The sequence below is a fragment of the Nipponia nippon genome, unplaced genomic scaffold (assembly GCF_047370975.1).
Source record: "Nipponia nippon isolate SJK-2023a ecotype South Korea unplaced genomic scaffold, ASM4737097v1 scaffold_4, whole genome shotgun sequence".
Classification (NCBI taxonomy): domain Eukaryota; kingdom Metazoa; phylum Chordata; class Aves; order Pelecaniformes; family Threskiornithidae; genus Nipponia; species Nipponia nippon.
Window position 1 is genome coordinate 3,313,592 of NW_028262358.1, and position 18,339 is coordinate 3,331,930.

The window sequence follows — 18,339 nt, forward strand, 5'->3', positions numbered from 1 at the left end:
TTATAAAAGAAATACAATGGAGTTTAGGTTTTTGTTTTTAAATGCCCTGTAAACCTCAAATTAGAAGAATAAAGCTGTGAATATAAAGCGTTATCCTCTCCTGAATATCTCTGTAAACCCTGATCACAAAAGCTGTAGGGAATATTTTCTGTAGAATTGAAATTTAGCAGAAAAAGAAAGTACATCATTAAAAGCAAATCCTGGTATTTGTACAGAATCTGGTTTTGTATATACGTGTGTGTGTGTATATATATATATATACAAATCAGTGATTCTAAATTTGTTTAAAAGGATTGCTTCTTTTACATGGATTGTAATCTACACTTCAGAGCAAACGCTTTCTGTATGATTTGCTTTCTACATAATGTAATGATTACAAGCAGTTTAAGCATCCAATCATGAAGAATCAGGTGTAGGACCTCAAGATGGAAGATTCCTGTAAGGAGTGGCATATCTAGATTTGTGTTTTTCCCCATGCATGTTTCAGGAGGCTGAGAACGTCTTAAAACTCTAGAAGAAGTAGACTGGGACTAGGAGAGCCTCCGGAAGCACAGGTTGAAATCCCCAGTGAAGCTGGTGGGAGTTCTGCTACTGACTTCAGTGGATTTAGAATTTCACTGTGAGGATTTTTAGGTGCTTTTTAAAATAAAAAGGCGTCCTGTTTAATACTAACCCAAAACATTCACTGCATAGCTTCTGTCCTGCTCAAATTTGGATTCACAAGTCTATAAACCGAAAGGAGAACCGTAGGAAAGCAAAACTATGTATTTCAAGTAAGACTTGAGATCTTTACACATCATGCTCTTGCTAGTTATTCTCGGTAGCAGAAGTGACTGAGCTGGAGTTGTTATGATCCATAGCACTTTAAGGAGGGGGGAATCAAAGAGGGAAAATGGTGCACTTAGAAAATGCCTTGAGAAGGTATGTGACACAAATGACTGAAACTCCCCAAATGAATTTGCCATGCAGCATACTCATCTCATCGCTGCTGGCTCTTTTTAAAGGGGAGTTTTTAAAAAAAAAAAAAAAAAAAAAATCCACTGTTGGATGGATTCAAGGCACTAGTTCTTGCCAGTGAGAAAGTAAACCCAGGATTTAATCAAATTTCTACCACAGTCGTACCCGAACAGATGACACTGAATATCTTTTTTGTTTTGTGCTGTTTATTTCTGGAAAACAAGAAAACATAAAGAAATACATTAAGATCTAGAATTGCAGAACAGGGAAATGAAATCAGTTTGTCACAGAAGATATTTTTTTTTTTATTGACATCTTTAGTTTGTTTTGATGTCTGTAATTAAATCGCTAATTATGTGTTTCTGTTGCAGTGGTCATGCTTTTATTACATAATTGCTACAAGTTTTGCCACTAACAATATTTGTTTAACCTTAGTGCATGCTAGTTTCATATTTCATAATGTAAAAGCTTAGAAATAGAGTTATCGACTGTTACGATTAACTAAATCAGAGGGGTTCAAAGTTCTTTGCCATAAATTAAATATGTTTTGTGGAAAAGGATCAAAGATAATTAAAGGATGAAGCAATTGCAGTCATTAAACAATAAATATTATTTCAACACTGATTGAAGAAAATAAAACAAACAGAGGCAGAAAAAATGATGGCTTTTTAAAGGAGGGGGTGAAAAGTTTGGCCTAGGGTAATAAAATAATTTTAAAAAAACAATTTGTACTCTGATCCTTTAAGCTTGCTTCTGTGTTTTCTCAAAAAGCATTTGATTAGGTGAGATGCAATTCAGTCACCTTCTCTTTTATTTTTTTCCCTTTTGAGTTTAGGCATAATTTTTGTCAGTGTATTTCAATGTATTCATTAATTTTTCTCATTTGTTTATTTTATGCAAACCATAAGAGACATTTTTTCCTCAGTGAAGATTGCCTCTTTATTTTATTTTGAAATATTTGTATATTTATTTCATTAAATGAGATAATGCTTTTTCTTATTAACATAATTTCCAGTACATTAAACATATTTCTCCACAGACAGAAGAGAGGAATCAGATTAAATGACAGTTAAATCACTTGCAGCAATTTCAACTGTTAAAAGAAATAAGTGTCTCTGTTTTCTTTGTGATCACGAGATGTGCTGTAAAGGGAAATGAAATACTAAAGAAAGGAGGGAAAACATAAAGAAATAATGAGTGACTTATTGCAGTAATACCACTGAGAGAAGAAAAACTCACTACAAATAAAAGGAAGAATAATATAGTGGTTTTGAAAGTTACCAAAATTCATTTCTTATTGATGAGATCAGTGCAAGCCTAATACTAAGTAAACTGCAGGAGGAAAAAAAAAGGCACACCAAAACCCAAACAATGCCATAAACTATGGACGATGAAAGAAGAAATAAATACTGTGCATTTGGAGGGCTATTACTCTAAATGCCTTTAATTTTTAAATAATTTATTTTTTATCATATTTAGGGAAGGCGGGGGGAGCAATTATCTCTTGGTAAACTAACCATGCACCTCTGCTAATGTATTTGCTAAACTAGTTAGGGTTCTCAAATGCCCATGTGTCCTTACCGCAGATCTGTCGTGTTTTCTTGAGCAGGCATGGGGCTACATGAAGGGGAAGATTATCTTTTTATTAACTCTTATTAGAAGATATTCCAGAATTATTATAATAATAAATGTATTTGTCTTAATTATATTTTTATTATTATTTTCATTTCCAGAGTCTGAAGCAGCTGCTTTGAAGAGATCTCTCAAATGAATGACTAGACTGTGAATTTCTAAGGTAATGTTCACGTTATTGTTTTGCCCCCAGTCAAAGTTTTCTGTTTGTGCTTTTTAGCTGTAAACCAATTATTTTTTCACTGGACTTTTATGTGCCTGATCTTGTAGTCCTGAGTAAGAACTAGTCCAATATTTGCCATTTTCCTTGTCTTTCTCGCTTTCTCGTCCATGTACTCTACAACTTCAAGCTCTTTATGCACCCTGTGTAAAATACCGTGATTTTCAGCTTTAAGATGAAATCAGAGAAGGGGTTTTTGGGATGGGGGACCTGTTTTTAGCTCCCTGCTCTATCTTGGAGTTAACTAAAAATATCCTTTGTAAAGGATTTTAATTATAGTATTTTTACCTCTAAATTCCTAATGAGGAAAAGTGATGTCATTGTGGTACAGCATTCTCCCTTATGTGAAATGGTGCAAGGAAAAGTGAGGTGGAAAATGGCACGGTTGTAAGGCTTTTATGGAATTGTTTTCTGGGGCTGGAGAGCAGACTCTGCCTTCCTGCTTGGTGCACCCATCTGCTGAAGCTGAGCAGGCTACACTATAGGGTCATTACAGAAGGCTTTTGCACACTGAGGTTGGTGTCCCTCGTGTCGTCTTTTGATGTTACATTTGTTGTGCCAAGGGGAGCTGTCAGGGAATGGAGGTGGTAATGGAGTTTAGCAGTTGAGGAGACTCTAAGAAATTGCAGTGCATGTGAAACGTAATTAAAGAAATAAACCCAGAAGCATCTGTCATCATCCTCTGCGGACGTCAACCAAGTGGGGATTGCTCCTGCCAAGCAGAATCACATCTGCTGTTACTATGAAGGTGCATCAGCTGAGCTCTTTCTCACAAATGCTCTAAAGCTTCTGGTGGGCATGGGTTGAGGGTCATTCCAAGTTCTGCTGCAAGATCAGTGTGTAAGGAAGCTCTGCAAAACAGAGAGAGCTGGTAAGTGAAAATAAATGCATAGAAACATTTCTAATGATGGTGCTTATACTTACAACCTTCATTACCATATTTTCAGAGGGCATAATAATCATTAATGTGTTTATTGTGCCCTTGTGAGTTGGGGCAGTAATGTTATCCTTTTTTCACACACACAGAATTGAAACATAGCCCAAGTACTTTACTTTAGCTCCTGTGGGGAGGCTGCCAAAGACCTGTTCCTGTTTGCTAGGTTCTCTTGCAGGATCTTGACCCATCTTATTGGCTTTAGGTCCTTGTTTGAGGTGCCTAAGATAGAACATTAGTTGTGCTGGGCTTCCTCTGCAATCAGTAAAGAAAGAGAGTGATCGCCAGAGGAAAATTCTGATCTCTGGGCATTTTCAGTCATTCCCAATGGGTTTTGGAGGGTGCCTACAAAACCATGCTCCTCTCAGCAAAGTACCATAAGAGAGATTTTTTGCATCTCTCCGCTCTGGACCCTCACTAAGGACATGATGTGATTCAGTACCATCATGAAATAGAACATTTACATTTTTCTATGATGAAGAAGCCCAGTACCGCTGTAATTAATTTTTGAACATGCTTCATCATGCTTGCAAAATGAAATGTGTGACCATAACTTAGATCAAAGGGCACCTGACAGTTGTAGCAGAAACAAGGAAATAGAATAGTCCCTTAATGAGGTGTGAGGTTAAGTGAACAGATGTCCTCCACTGGATTTTGTTGCGATCGAATCATCCTCTGAATAGCCATGAAGTTCTTATCACTATGAACAACTGTCCTTTTTGGTCTCAGAGATGTACTGGCAGGACAACCCAAACCTTATCTGTATACTTTTCTCTAGGACTTGTTTAAAACGGGCTGTAACCCTGCAAAATAATTGGACACATGTTTAGCTTTATGCATACTGATTGTCCCCCTGAAATAAAAGGAACTAATACATAAAATATAATGGCACTAAAAATGATAGCAGGTTTGAGACTTCAGTTTATAAACGTGTGTGTAAAAGGCTTGGTTAACTGTTTTTAAAGAAACTGTTTTGAAATGAAGTAGGTGATGAAAAAAATCTGTTTCAGAATTTAACAAGTTTATATTTTGCATATTCCGTACTGAGGCCATTTTTTCTTCTTGTGGCATCGCAAGAAGCTAAATCAGTCTTTGACCAAGAGGGTGTGATGCTAAAGGTATTCTCAGAATAACATGATTTAGCTTTTGGAAAATATTAAAGCATGACTACATTGGACTTTTTATGTTATATAACAGCAGTTTTTCCATTCCGCACTAAATATTATTTTCAGATTTCTCATCTTGCATGATATTGCCTATTTCATGCTTCTGACAAACTGGCTGAAACAAGCTCTTTTCCCCAAACTTGAGATATTTGTGGATAAAGGATTATTACCTGTGATATATTTTAAAGGATGCATAAATTACAGCATTGCTTAGGCAGGCTTGCAGATGCAGACCCGGTGTTTGGTTTCTTGTCCAATGCCATAGCAAAGGTCTGTGTCAGAGTGCAGAAGGGGACCCTCTCTTTGTGCTTGGATCAGTAGGTTTAAGATCTAGAGTGGTCTGGAATCTATACTGGAATATTTTCTTGTTCTATTTTTCAGTTAGTATTTTGGCTGTGTGACCTATTCTATCTGTCATATGACAACATTTCAAAATCAGTGAGCAAATCTGCTTATTGATAAGAGGTACTAAAATTCACATATATCTTGCTGATGTTACTAAGCTCTGATGTGGGGAAGCGTGTGGTGGCAGAGTGTCATTCCGCACTCTTAGATTTTGGCTGTAATGTACCTCCTTTTTCTGGAGGAAAAAAAAGTGTACACTAAGTTCATGGGAACGCTTGAGTGCAGAAGGGTGACTTGGGAATTGGTGCTTCTCTTGGCACTACTTGAGGAAACCGAATGAGACTTCTTCATTCTTGGGTTTGGTGGTTGGTTTTTTGGTTTTGTTTGACACAATAGGAATGGCAAAATGAGAGAGAAAATAAGAAAATAAACTTGATTCCTCTGGTATTCAGAGAAGATCTTAAACAACAGAATGTCTCCGCTCCAGTCACTCTGGTATATGTCTGACTTGATTATTCCTCTCCTGTTGAAATATGATGCAGCTGGATAATATCTTCACTGAAATACACTGGAGAAGTATGGAAATGCAAACTGAAGTTTATGAAAGTCAGAATCTATATTCACTTTATCTATATCTAAATTTGTTGATTCCTGTAACTGCGATGCAATTGCTTATCTCTAAAAATGTTTCTACGTGCTATACGTTCACGGTGCGGCGTTGGTACTGTACCTTTCCCTAACTGATGAGCAGAGCTGTCGATTCATTTCAGACTTGGGTCATGTCAAGGATAGGATTTTTAACTTTTTCTGTTGTTTTGTTTGGTGGGGTTTTTTCCTGTGACTGTCAGCTCACTGTAATGTTTCCCTCATTTCTGAAATAAAATACAAGGGGAATGTTCTAGCCTCCTCTGAAGACATTCAGTTTACGCCTTTCCTGATTGCACTTCACATCTAGTCTAGTTTTCTAAGGACGCGAGGTTCACCCTGTTGGTCTGTACGTCTTCTTCCTACAGTGACTTTAGCATTTGTAAACCTGTTGGCAAAGGAGATTGAAGTTTCAAAGTAATTATGGTTTATGAGTTGCATAATTACTGGTGTCTGGATACGGGACAGATATCTCAAACTACCTCACTGAGGAAAAGATGGACAGGACTCATTTGGTACCTTCTCTCTCCATCGGCAGCAGCCTGCTGCCCAGGCAAGGTGTGCGTATCTTGGGACAAACCACAGCATCCGTCGCTGTCCTTTACGTGATCGAGGTAATGAGGTGGCGTGGGAGGACAAAAAGTGATCATAGAAAACCAGGCTTCAAGAATTCTGTTGCTTTGTGGAACAGATTATTGTTTCTTTAAATGGAAATTCAAGTGGAAAAAGTGGCTTAGATGGAAAAAAAAATTTCTACTTAATGTTTCTCTTGATATTTCCAGTAAGTAAATGTGAACATAATAAAATGGATGTGTTTCTTGAAAAATATTTGGTTAAATTTAGCTATGTTTTCTGCTTAAAAAGGGAGGAGAGTGATAATAAATTTCATTTGAAAATAGAAGTGTTCTTGGTTTCCTGTTTTCAGTAGGCTTAAGATAATTCATTTGTTCTACTTGTAGTTTGTCTATTGATGCATCATCCCTTCCAAAACCGTCGGTGGGCCATCTTAGCCAGAGTTTCCTACAGTTATTTTTGCACTATTGTTAAACAATACCATACAGCATGTTGCTTTTTCAATTTATTGCGTGGGATCAGCACATAGTTTTCCATTGTGGCATATTTGTGTGTTTGTCACTTTTATAGTTTATATGCTAGCATATGGCCAGAAAGCCAAACTTTTTTTTCCTCAGTTTTCTTCTTTTGTATTGTTTAGGCCGCAGAGCCTTTACATCAACAATTTGTGGAAATCAAATTCCTGGAATATAATCAGTTTGCTTAAAAAAAGACGAAAAGTTTGGAGGATACAGTTCATGTGGATTAGCGAGTGTTCTGTGAATGGCTTTATTTTACTACCCAGGGCTGTACAGAGGGGAAAAAAAGCAAAAGCCTCTTTTCATTTCAACATCTCAGTTTAGTCATTTAGTCTCAAATACCTCAGCATGCCACTTGCACAGCGACTAGTGCCTGCATCAAGAGCTTTTCTGAAGCAAGCAGAGCTCTTCACATAGGCAAAAATATGCCTGCATGGCTATCATTGCATGACAAGGACCATATGTTTGCATTTGTTGTATATGTAACCCCAAACCAGGCAGTACCAGGACCACATGTTGTCCAACTATTTGTTGCAGTTGATCTAAAAATGACAAGAGATTTTTTTCATGGTGCTGACAGTGTACGTGTTTTGTTGTTGTTGTTTAATTTTGAGCTTGTAGAAAAGATCATGTTTTCTTAGTTTAATTTCTTTATGGTATCAATTCTTACATGACACTCGGATAAAGAAATTCCTTGTTTTATCTGTTCAAATAATCAGTACAAATGAGTCCACAACCACGAAAAAGTTACCTGCTCTGGCATTTAGTAGCTAGGTTATTGCCACACATTGGAGGACGATTTGGCTGTAATTCAAGGGAAGAATGTTAGCATGGCTTCTGTAAAACAAGGAGTTAAAGTTTTAGGCATAACAATCGATTACTTGCATAACTTTGCTGTCTTATTTGTGTAGTTCCAATGTACTGCATATTTTTAGCTCACCCAGTATGCAGTAACCAAAGACCAGTAACCAGTTTGAAATTCTGTACAATAGATGTATTGCGGTAAATCTACTGCGTTGGCTTCTTCTGGCCTTTCCATTTGTTAAAAGCTGTTGCACACCACGTGATCCACGATGTAAAGCCTGCTGAAAACGAAATACTCATTTTTCTTTACTTTCTTTGGTTAGTTAAGTACTTTCAAGAATAGCAACTGTGATTTGAGGTAAAGAATCCCTGCAGCAATTAGGATTCATTTACTACTGGAGCATTTTATTAATTACACATTTGTAACCACATGGATAGTCACAAAACCAATCGCACATGTCTGTATTTAGAGATTTGTAGACAGAAGATTTAACGTAAACATAGAAATGTTAAGCTACTCATCTGTAGCCTGCAAAGAAGATAACAAGAAGGATTCTGTTCTCTGTATGATTTGTGAACAATGCTAAGTAAATATTCATCATTAATATATAATAACTGTTGCTTTTGGCAGTTCACTTTTCATTTAATTTGATAATGTGTCCAGTAAATGAAGTGGTACAGGCTGCAGTGTTTTACCATCACAATTGCATATTTTCAATCATTGTTAAATGAAGGCAGCTCAAGGCAAAGCTTTAACCCCCACTAGTTTTGTATGTGATAAAAAGAGAAGGCGCTATCAATCTTTATTGTCTGTCTCGCTTACTGTAATTGCATTCAATAGTCCACTGATTCTGTTGTCTGTGCTAATGTCAGGAGCAGTGAAGAGCCAGATGCTCAGACTAGATCATATGCATCCAGTGGCCACTTTGATAAGTTGGCAGCAAGTCTCTGGGTTCGATGATAAATTGTTAACGCTATAGATTATGAGCAGCTGAACACTGGGAGTGTATATGGAGAAACTTCTTACCTTGTTTTAAATTTGGCATTATGATGCTAGCTAAAGGGCATGCCATGTATTATTCAAACGCATCTTGCGCTGGAAACGTGCCAATGAGTCATTGTATCCCCATGAACAGTAAAACAACAACAACAAAAAACCAGCCTCAGAGTGATTTGAACACGACGTTAATAGTCCTAAGACTGTAAAAAGTATTTCAAAATAATCTCTAATAGTTATGATTATGTGATTCTACAAGAGAGCTTTTGAATTACGGTGTTCCATCCTCGAATCCATCTTAAAAGTTGTTTTTGCTTGGCAGCTTTTTTCTTTAATTTGTAGTAGTAGCTGGAACGTTTTACAGAGAAACAAACAATAATGCTTTAGTGAAGTATGAACAGTGATATACCTTTGTGGGGGAAAAAAAATGTAAATAAGGGGACTATGGGTTAAGTTATTTGCTTTCTAGATGTTGCTTATACCTTTACTCTAAGTCCTATATCTAAGGTTCTTCACAGGTTAATTTTTTAAGCTGTTTAGTGAGCGTCATCCCTTGGACAAGTAGCTGTTAAAGGAGATCTAAACGGACTTGGAAGCCTCATCTTCACCCAGTTCATATCATTTTGTCAGAAAATGATCCTGTTTTTTCTTAGGATAGATTTAAATGGTATGATCCCAATTGTGGATGGTTGTTATATCAGGACAAGCATGTCTTGCGCACCACATCGCTCGTGGCTTATAGCTACAGTACTGACAGTATGGACACAAGGTCTAGGGTTTGTGTTGTACAACGTATGAACTCTATTGTGGCAGTTGTCTGTGTGTGTTTTGGTGGATTGTGAGCTCTAAGGGAATAGCCATCTTGAATGTAGAAAGGTCAGTGAATAAAATCCTGATCAATTAGACCTTTTTTCACATAGTAATGGTTCGGAGAGTAGCAGTTAGTAGCTCTACAAATAAGAGAGGTGGGGACTTCCAAAGCCACAACTCAGAGCTGCTGAAGTCATTGATTCTTAGAAACTACATCTTGAACAAAGGCTGTCATCAAGTGGTTAACAGAAAGTGTTGAGCACAGTTCTGTCAGAAAGACAGAACAAAAATGCTTGATTCATGGGCATATATTGCGTATCTGCAATACATACCTGCCTGCTTGCTCTCCTGTGCCTGGAGTCCTCTTCTAGTATAGGGCATCTACATCAACAGAGCTCAGTCTTTTTAGAAGTGCCTGTGGGGGACCGTGGTGTGCACTTGCTGCGTGCTGGCCCCGTGCTCAAAGCATTCCTCCAGGCAGGACATGCGGGGTGTTCCTCATCCCTGCTGTAAAAGCTGGTTCAAGGGTGCTCAGGGTGAGAGCGAATGCCTTCCCACTGAGGAGAATATCTTTCTGGAGAGTTCTGGGCACTCAAGCTTTTGGGAAAAAGAAATATCACTGTCTTCTCTTGAACTTTAAACGAGTGATTAATGTTCAGCTTTCCAGAGGCTGACTGAGATAATGTGGCTAAGGAATTGGGTTCTGAATAACTTCTGTTCCAGGCTGGAGGCTTTCCTGCTTCATCTCTTGATGGGCACAGGAGTAAGGCAATCCTTTCTTCATCGCTTCTCTTGGATACTTCACGCAGCTTATTTGGCTGCTGCAAGTGTTATCTACTTATATCTGTCTCCCCCTGTGCCATGTAGCCATATGATAAATAACCTTTGGTAAAGCTGTCCCTGACTAGGGAGAGGAACAGAACACTGTAGAATATATGTACAAATATTGGTTTTCATACATCATTTCTATATTATGAAATCAAATTGCATCATATTTGGAAATGTATAGTGAACTTCATGCTACTTAATGCTGCTGTTTGCAATCTGATGTGTGTGTAGAAGAGTCGTTATTTGAGGGAGTTTGGAAAACTAAAATTAGTTCGTTAAATTCATGGTACCTACTGTTGCTTTTTTTTCGTTTGCATTTTGTTCAAATTAATTAAGAGTGCACAGATGTTCAATTAAAGCTTAAAAAATCCATGGCTACAGCTGTTTTGAAGCAACATTGTTGAGATTTAACATATCTAATAATGCTTCTCTCAGAAGAAATTCGATTAATGACTCTCTGCTAAATAATTTTGCATTGATAAATTAAAGGAAATGTGGAGTAAACTGTAAGGAGATGTAGGCTGTCTGCTCCATTTATTAATTGGAATAACAGAGTAGCCCATAAAATACCAAAATAGAAGATCTGCTTTTCATTTTCTTATACTAACATGTGGAAGAACTCTGGTTCCTAGGCAAAACGTATTGATTTAGCTGGAAATTATTGATACCTCTCTTGCAATTCATGAAGAGGTAACTTGAAATAGCTGCCATGGAAAAGTCATCTGCTAACACTAACCATACTGGGAATTTTGAATTCCTTTACTACTGGTTTGTAACGTGGAATAATAGCAGTATCTTGTATATGAGCTATGGTAACTGTTAATAGGATTGGGGCTTTTAATATAGGTTATTATATTCTAATATGAAGAAAGTGAGTTTAAGATAAGATGGAACAGATGTGATGACAACAGCTACAGCAGAGATGCTGCTGGACCAGGTGTCATTTGAGTGATGGTTGGGCTGCTTAGGGCAGGACCTCAGATGCAGAACAGCGAAGGTAAGTTATATGTAAGGACCAAAAAATATTTTTTGTTGTGGTTACAGTATATGTGTGTTCTGTGAGGTGTCCACCAGTTTCTAAGCAGAATTTATTGAACCACATTGATTTATCTAGCGTGAAGCATAAAAGGAGTTTAATGCTTATTTAGATTATCACATTGTTTCTCTGGTAGGCCAGCTGATATAATCCTGTTGGGTCTGACTGAGGCCAAGATTTCACTCCCACAATAAGTCAGCAGTTATCAAACTTTTCACTTCTGCCTAGAGGATTTTGCCCTTAAGCTATTTTGTTGTTAGTATTGTTAGTACTAAGCATTAGTTAATAGCACAGAAGCGATTGAAGCATTCCATGACCTAGGTACTGTCCTCGAGGATGTCGTGTCTCATGCTTCAAATACCTTGGCTGTGCGTTTGGTTTATATATGCTGCACACAAACCAAGTTTTTTTATGGTGAAGAAAGTTACTAGGAAGATCATGTTCAGTAAAGTGAAATTGGACTTCGTGCTGATGTTTCCGGTGTTAGGCCAGAGCTTCAGCTACTAAATTAGAGAATCTCCACTGGAACTAGCGAAGGTGGGCTTGTTCACGCCTTTCTCTGTACGAGTTAACTCCCGTCTCCTTGATTTTTTTGGCTCTAAACGTCTAGAGAATTGCTTAGTGATATTGCACAGAATGTGAGTCTACATTTATCAGTTTACTTGAAGATTAAATATTCTGTTTAGCACATGTAGATATGGATATGCACCAAGATACGTACGCTAAGGATGCGATAGTGCATGGTTATGTTTTATTGGAGCTGTTGGATATTTGGACCAGATGCTGTGAGCACTGATCACATCTGCCTTTGTTTGGAGGCCAGTGTGGGGGACTTACAGGATTTGAAAATGTTCAGAGGTTCTTAGCACAATCGCAGTGATCACTGCCCCATGCCTACCTCTATTTTTTTTTTTTTTTTAAACTTTTGGACTAACGAGGGGCACACCTTTGCTGAGGGCAGAAAGAGCGTGACCTCTGGGCCTGTACCGCTGGCTCTCTAATGCCATCAGGAGGTCCAAGGAGAGGTTGAGAGCCCCTCATCCTGGAAGGATTAGGGGTGGCAGATGGGATTCTACAGTTCTCACCAGATCTTACAAAATGCTGCACTTGGCCCTAAGGGAATGCCCTGCTGCTTAAAAACAGATCTTTCTGTAGAAATAGAGTAATGCTTTGGTGTGGATACCTGACAACTGAAAACAAACAGCACACAAAAAGAACTACAGCAGAAGATTATTTTGCAGCCGTTGTTTTTTTTTTTTTCTTAGCTACTTGCCATTAAATCAAGTAATTTTTACATGATAGTTCATTGAAGGAATAGCCTTTAAAATTAGCTCAAAAGTTTTCTACCAGTTTGACATGTTGTTTTGTACTTGTGGTAGAGCCATGTCGTTTGCAGTATGTTAGTATAGGCATCCCATTGCTTGTGCATTCAAGAGTGGGTTTTTTATTTACTTTCAGATCTCAGGTAACATTAGAAGTCTGTCTCTTTAAAGGGATGTGGCTTCACTGAATAATTTTTGAAATAATTTTATTTGCAGATGGTCTGCTAGACATTAGTTCAGTTAGAAGATTTCTGCTGTAATTCATGGTTTCTGAAAGCTCTACCAGAACAGTAGATAAGAGATAGGAACTGATTTTTGTCTGGGGCCAAAAATGGAATTTTGTATGTGAAAAATATTGTTGGTATGTTTTCGCAGCTGCAAATAATTGGGAGTAAACGTAATGGCTAGACCTATTGCTTCATTTGTATTTGTAGACGATTACATTCTCATCTCACGGCTTTTAAACTGATATTTAGTTCAGCTCTCAAGTGAAGTTACTCATTTATAGCTGAGCCTATCAGGATCTATACGTCCACCTCCCTGTATTGGTCTCTCAGTTAGGACACAGAGGAACCTGAGAGCACAAACTGTTTTAACAAAACTGCAGCTATGGTTTTAGATTATGTGTGGTAAACAAGATGACATTTTCTTTCTTGTTGAAAAGAAATTATATGGAAATAAAAAATATATATCCAATATCTCGTTTAGAGGGGGGTGGTAGAATCAGGTTTAGAAATATTCTGTTGCTCCTCTACAATGGTGCAATATTCAGAATTACTGCACCTAGATCTGAAACCATTGACTGTAAAGGAGAAAATTCTTCCCTTTGATTCAAAACCCTTAATTTCAGAATCAAGCATTTAAAATCAAAATTTCTTTGAGGTAAATTCTGAAGTGAATTGTTCCAAATTAAGAAACCAAACCAATTTTCTTTGAAAAGATAAAGAAAAGCCCCTTGGCTTGGAAATAGATTAGTATGTGAGATAAAATATCATAGTTAGGATCAGTTTGAGGAAGCTGAGAAGAATTTCTGAAACACTTCAGAAGCATCAAATTTGAATTTCTTCCTGAAAAAGTTTTGTCATAAGATTTCCCTCAGTTTGTGGTGTACCATGCTAGTTAAACTTCTCTTAATTATGGGGCAGCAGCCTGAGTCTGTAGCCTTTTGAAGTCAACGGCCACTTTGCAGCTGAATCAGTAGACCTAGGATCGTATCTAATGAAGTTGTAGTAGTAAAAAAATAAACAACAAAAAAAAACCCAACAAAAAAACCCCAAAACCCCCAACCAACCAACCAAAAAAACACCAAAACAAAAAAAAAACCTCAAAAAACCCCACATAACCCCAAAACCCCTCCTTTATCTTTTTTGCTTTTAAAGCAACGTAATAGCGGGGGGGGGGATCAAGTTCTGTCATGGGAACTCAGTCCTCTGGTTTCTCGCGTATGTATTAGTTTCCACTTGTGTTAAGTTGAACATAGTCGGTAGACATTCTGCTCTTCTGATTAGACGAAAATCTCCACCTTTGGAAGGAAACTAATAACTGTGCAAAATGAAAGTTATTAGAGAGAGACAGAGACTTTAAACTTTTCCCTTTTTACTTCTCATATGGATTATATTAGCAGTGATCTGGGCAGATTTAAAAAAAAAAAAAGCCTGCTGATGCTTTTTATGCATTTTTCTGTGTTTGTAGAATTGTTTTGAGTTATGTGTATAGAGTATGGAGCATAGAGTTCCTTGGTTTTAGTGGATTTCTTTGTTATATTTTAAAATACCTGCATGCTGAGAAACTGGTCAGATTGCTCTGGTAACGCGCTCTTTCAATAGGAGTTTTGGGAGAAAGCTCAGCATTTTTAACACGTGTTGTAAATTCTTAATTTGGGTTGCCCCAGAATTTGAAAGGAGTATTTGTGCGTTCCTATAAGTCTTGTCAGCACGTTGTTTAGTGAAGGGATTCGGTATGTATGTAAAGTCTGTTAAAAGGTATATGAAAAGCAGGAGCGGATACTTCCATGAGCATTTGCGAGGTGAAGTCTAACATCATTGCTAGGTATCTGCACAGATGTTAAATGGCTGTCATAAAAAAAAATGTAGAAATGTTCAGGTGTAGAAAATTATTCAAATTATGTAAATATTCAGATGTTTTATATAAAAATAAGAAGATGCCACCTTGTGGTAAGAAAGATGTTTTAGTGTATCCAGAAAACCTTTGGGTGAATAGGGTACACATCTGAAAGCTGGCAATGATTTTTTTAAATTTTTTTTTTGAGCAAGAGTTTAATAAGTAAAATTAATCTTAGTTAGAGAATTACATGACCAAACTTCTTCTTTCCCATGTGTTTTCCTCCTCCTTATGAACATACTCGGGGTATTTACAGGACTGTTGAAGTAAAAGCTGAATATTTTCAAAGCTTCTTATTCCCCTGTATTGGCAAAGCTGCTTGCTGTTATCCCAGAAGAGTGGGGCTGGGAGGAGGCACATACCTTTAGCCTGGGTCGCGGTCTTACAGCTGAGACCTCTTTTTGTGGCTATCGCTTTGTGGTTAATACTGCATATATAGGCTGAGATAGCAGAGTACGATGTTGTCTCTATTTTATACTCAGCACTTAGACTGACTATTATTTGATTTGTAGCCAAAACTTATTTATGGAAAAATAAAGGTTTTAAAAGATTGATAACACCTCTAAATTTATCTAACAAACAGGCATGTCTAATACCTGTTATATTATGCTATTCTTTATAATGGATTATAAAAAGTTTGTGTTTGCCTTTGCACCTATTCAACCTTAATTTGCAATAATAAGGTGAATTGTGTATCCTGACAGCATCCTCTTTCTCCCCAGAACACTGTTTTTTAAATGTTTTAGATTAGAAAAGAAAAACTAAAACACCACCAAACCTTATGCTTTCTCTTTTTATCCTGTGTTCTATTTTCTGTGATTTACATAATCTACTGTATCTGCAACACACTGAGGGAAACCACAGTATAACTGCTCTCATGTACATGATAACAAACTACTGTTGTCCTACTGTTTAGGTCTCTTTATTTTACACATTGATGGTCAAGAAAAAAGACAGAAAAAATAATAATTGGAAAATCTTACAGTCCTAAATTTTGCTTGCGCACACACACACGGGCTCCTTAACAGCAGGGGATGTCTACCCTGTGTAGGCACTTCTGTGCATATTGATGCTAAATTTATAAAATAATAATAATAAAAAAGGGGTTAGCAATTTTTCCCCAATTTGAAGTATTGTGCTTGTAATTAAAACATACTTTCTCTTAACATAATTTATTTCCTTGCATAATGTAATTTGACAGAGTATTATAAATGTATATCTCTATGCTTCATGACCCCATTATGAGGACAATTTTTCCATAGTAATTCATTTGTGTTCTGTTTCTTCTTGCTTTTTGATTACACAATCAGCATTGAATTGTGAAACCAACATCCTGATTAAAATGCGACAACACACTATACAGCTTATCTCACTGAAAATCTCTTCTTGTTCCCCTAAAGACAATGGCAAAATTCTTATTTGTTGGAGAAGACGAAGTTATTAAAATGGATTGCAAATGGAAGAGGAGAAGGTGGAGCTCCAGCTCCCCATGGGAGGAAGGCAGGGTGGGAAGTATCGGCCACAAACACAATTTGGGGAAGTGTTGCAGGAAAAAAGGAGAAGCATGAAAAAGTTGGGATTGACAAGAGGGATTTGGGAGAATGTTTCTCATTTTTCTCCAGATTTTAGGGTCACAGTAAGCTAGTGTGTTTCACAGCAACAATTAACTTAGTTACCAGAAAATAACTTAAAAAAGAAAAAAAAAAGTTACTTTGATGCAGGAGTCATAATGCTACCGAATGCAGAAATAATTTTATTTTTAATTTTATCTTGCCACCAGGGCTAGGGATCTGAACAGCCCCGATGGTGGGTGGCTGCTGTGGACTTTGCCTACCCCAGACAGTTTACAGCTGCTGTGGTTTTAGACTGACCCAAAATGTGCTTGACAAATAGTACAAGGAAACTTATTCAGTCACTTGAAGGGTTACTATATCGTTAGGCTAGAATAATTTTTGTGGTTAGAATTAAGCACACATTCTGATAAATGGGAGGATTAAATAGTCTAAATTGTATGTAGTTTTGTTTGCGCTTCAATTTCCTTTGTTTCTGTTTTGTTCATTTTTGTTTTAACTTTTTGTGAATAATGTAGTATTTGATTGTTGATTGGCTACTAGTTAGAAAAGCAGAATTTTGATTCATTTCTTGAGAATATTAGCAAAATGAATGCTGAATGTATAAGCATTGAATATTTGCAATGCTGAGTTGGTTTTGGGAATAATCAGCTAAAGAATTGGATCTTAATCCTTGAGACTTGAACATATCTAGAAAACTTGAGAAACTGAGTTGCAGCTTTGCCTGTTGCGCTCTGGCACCCTTACTTTATTGATTCATTTTGTCATTTGAGAATGTGCTTCGATGGATCATGGGCTGCTCACAAGCAACAGCAGTAAATTAATCAAACATATTAGAAAATGGTGTGCCACAAATCATAGCAGTGGCCCAAGTTCAGTAAAATGCTGATTAATATAAATTACTAATTTTTTAAAAAATTTCCTTAGAGCAGAAGTTCGGCCTCATGGTCCATACTTAGGTTTGGGAGCTGGAAGTTCCTAATTTTAATAGCCTGGCTTTTTTACTAGCTTTTTCTCATAGCACATATATTCCCTCCTACTTCCTATAGAAATAACTCTACTTACTACAGTGGTACTACTTGAGATGTTAGAACTCCAAGTAGTTATAGCTAGAACTGATTGGAAAATGGGAAACATGTCTTGTGGAACATTTCTGACCAATTCTAATTATTGCCATTAATGTATTGTTGAAAAATTTTAAACAGAATTTCTTTGGAAGGTATGACCTGCTCTTTGAAAGTGGGGGAAAATACTTATTTTTAATCACCTTCATCTCAAGAGCTGTAATTGAGGTTATGAAGTTATAGTGGATTAACAGGTTAGTGATTTTTTTTTTTTTTTCAATACGGGGAAAAAAAATTCAGTGAGTTTCTTATAAAAACTTTACTAAGTGCTCAACCTTTGAACACAAATGCAAAATCAAATGTTTTAAGTTAGGGCCATAAGCTTCACATTAGAAATTAATCATGAGATGTTTTGGTGATAAAATCTCTCTCATTTGAAAATGTAATTTATTAACCAGTACAATATCTATTTCAGGGCATTATTCAAGCTCCAATAAAGATTTTCATAATATTATAATAATGTGCCAGTATTAAGCCTTGTGTGAAAGGAAAGCGCACTTTCCTCTTGGCTCGCAGTCTCCCTTTTTTTTTTTTTTTTTGTCCCCTCTGAGATGCAAAACCAGAAAACCCGGGGACATGACCTGATATTTGCTGGCATAACAGAGAAGTTGCAAGTGATCTTGAAGCAGACAGGGTTGTTGGTGGGGAAGTGAGACTTGGGTCCGTTGTAGCTGTCTATTTGTTGGCCACGGCCACTTCTGCCTGTGCCGTGGGTGTCCGAGAGACATGGGATGCT

General features: G+C 37.1%; 1 long non-coding RNA gene across 5 annotated transcripts in view; it reads left to right on the top strand.

Moving 5' to 3' along the window:
- LOC148053065 (uncharacterized) overlaps positions 1 to 18,339 on the top strand; it is a 511,817-nt gene that overhangs the window by 127,297 nt on the left and 366,181 nt on the right. For all 5 annotated transcript variants that reach the window (XR_015708546.1, XR_015708549.1, XR_015708548.1 and 2 more), the window contains exon 2: positions 2,691 to 2,752. This is a non-coding gene — a long non-coding RNA (uncharacterized LOC148053065). The remainder of the gene's footprint in view (positions 1 to 2,690; positions 2,753 to 18,339) is intronic.